The sequence below is a fragment of the Myotis lucifugus genome, unplaced genomic scaffold, assembly GCF_000147115.1.
Source record: "Myotis lucifugus unplaced genomic scaffold, Myoluc2.0 scaffold_331, whole genome shotgun sequence".
Classification (NCBI taxonomy): Eukaryota; Metazoa; Chordata; class Mammalia; order Chiroptera; family Vespertilionidae; genus Myotis; species Myotis lucifugus.
Window position 1 is genome coordinate 32,933 of NW_005871379.1, and position 2,783 is coordinate 35,715.

Below are 2,783 nucleotides of genomic sequence, written 5' to 3' on the forward strand. Positions count from 1 at the left end.
GTATTACATGTCTCCTTTCCCCCCCACTGACCTCTCAGCCCGCTCCCACCCCCCAGCACAGGCCCTCACCCCCCTACTGTCTGTATCCTCATCCTTTTCTAATAACGTGATAGTTAATTACCAGCTGCTGAATTGTAAGCGAGTGTCCCTGACAACTAATCCAGGAGAAAGGACAGGTATGTAAATATTGTCAATACCGTTCCACAGGTGCATGTGTGAGAGCGCCTATGAGCACTTACATACAAGTGTGCATGAAAACTTAGAACACAAGTCCAAGCTGCTCTGAATCCTCTCCCTCGTAAGCAAAGAAACCACAACTCTCCAGTCACCCCGAGGCAGCTACAAAGAAGAAACAGCAGTTTAAGGGAGGGACGCATGAGCGTCTCAGATAAGAATCACAAGCATTTTAGTCTGAAAATCCTGAAGCACAATCCAGAAAGGCTGTGTGTGTACCCTGCTACTTGCCTAGCCACAAAAACTTTCCAAAACAAAGCAAAACAAAAACCTTAGTAACTCCCGTGGGAGCCAACCAACAGGCCAAATCAGGAGCAAAGGGCCGCAGATGCCCGGAGAAGGCCCAGTCTTCCCCTGGGTGTCACTGCCCGCCTCCTTCAGCTTCCAGAATGGCGCCTCTGAGGGAGAACAGGCGGCCACTGGTAATACACTGGGTCACCAGTGTATCATTTCAGAACTGGGGGGTCCTCTTAGACAGGGAGAACAGGAGGCCACTGGGATTTTTAGAACTTGGGGTACCTGTTGCCAGATGGGTACTAGATTTATCAGGGTGATCACTTTGTAACTAATATAAATGTCTAATCACTGGGTTGCACACCTCGAACTACTATAATATTGCATATCAACTGTAATTAAAAAGCAAAAAATATATTAAGGAAAAAAAAAACTTGGGGTACCTTAGAAAGGAGGAATGCTTTGGAGTCGCTTTATCCAGCTGTAAAACAACTGAATTTTAAAGTGACTTCCAGCTTTCTCACAAGAAAGGTCAACAAGCAAGACTTCTTCTTAAGTAAAGTTTTACAACGTGTTCCATCGGCTATAAAGGTAAGTCCAAGGAAGAGACAGGGTGGGGCAAATTTTGTATGGAAAATAATACGATTAAGTAATAATACAAGAATAAACTGTTTTTGAGTACTCACAATTGTAAACCTACATTTGTCCCACCATGAATGTTGAATCATGTATCTTTTCTTAAAAAGAATACATGAAATGTTAAAGGTCCGAGTAACTTATCCAATCCCTTTAATTTTACCATCAGAAATGCCCTGTAAAACCTTTATTTAAAAGATACAGGCAAGCCCTGACTGGGTGCTCAGTGGGCTGCAGCGTCCTCCCATATACCAACAGGCTGCGGGTTCCATTCCTGGTCAGGGCACACACCTAGGTTACGTGTCCGATCCCCGGTCTGGGCGCATATGAGAGACAACTGATCAATGCTTCTCTTCCCTTTCTCTCTCTATAAAAAGAATTTGTTTTAATTAATAAAAAAGTTGATACCCAAGTACATATTTTTTAAAAAAGATACAGGCAAAATACGCTTTAATACAAACTTTGGGGGAAAAATGCCCTCGCTGGGCCAGGTGTGCAATGACTGGCCACCATCTTTTCCAGGAATGCAGTCCACATAAATTCAGTGCACTCTGAACAAGCCTGCCTCAAAGTCCCCAGTTCTGCAAATATAAACATGAGAGAAAGTACGGAACAGAACAGTTGGACGGCTCATTTGCTCTCTGAACAACGGAGCCACACCACTGCCCACATTCATGCCGGGAGGGTGGGCTGGCAGTCACCAGGTTTCTCCCTGCGGTGGACACGCAGGGAAGCCCAGGAAACAGGTAGGTCACCTTCAAAAGCTTCCAGGAGCCAAACATTTTTACATTTTCAATGGAACTTTGTCCCTAGGAATGAGCTGGCCCAACCCTTCCCAAGTAAACGGACCAACCCACACTCTGAACCAGAAGAAAACAGGGCGATGTGTTTGCTGTTGGCGTGTTTTTACAGGTTCCCCTGGTCCGTTTCAAAATGAATTTTGTTTCTGAGACAAGATAATCCCATTCTAAAGCAGCCCGTCTTCCCCAAACCCCTATAGGAGAATCATATTCCTGATGAGACACATTGGGAATGTCTTATCACTGGAGCTGAAACTCCGCTTTTATAAAGGCGGCTGAAAAGTTTCTGTGCGTTTGGGCAGGTCTCCAGAGCGCCAGGGAAATGGAAACCGAAAGTGAGCGAACACCGATGGACAGATGCGAATCTGCGGGCTGGCGGCGGCGGCGGCTGGGCTGCGTTTCCTAGCGGTAAGGGTGCAGGTCCCAGGGTTTCCCCCACCCTGGGCGAATACGGTAACGCAACAATCCAGACGTTTCCAACAAGCCTTCGGGCCCTCGCCAATGATACCGAGCCCCTGCGATAAAAAACCAGCACACTCGCGACCCTTCCGAGCATCTGGGGGTATATACACCCTGCCCTAGATGCTCTCAAACACCGTCCTTTCCATGGCGGCACCTAGGCCCCCCTCACCTTTCACATAATGGGGAACCCCTGCTGGAAATAAGAATTTTCTGAATTCTCATTACCAAATGGAAGCTAGGCCATTTTGCTCCACCTCTCAGATCCTGATCCGACCGTGACAAACACCTAAGTACCCAAATAAAGCATGAAGGAAAGTGATGTGACGGCTCCAGAATATCAAAACACCCCCTATTTGGCCGCCAAAGCGTCACACTGGCTCGAACCTCTTCCGGCCTGAATCCTGGGAGTGAGGCCCC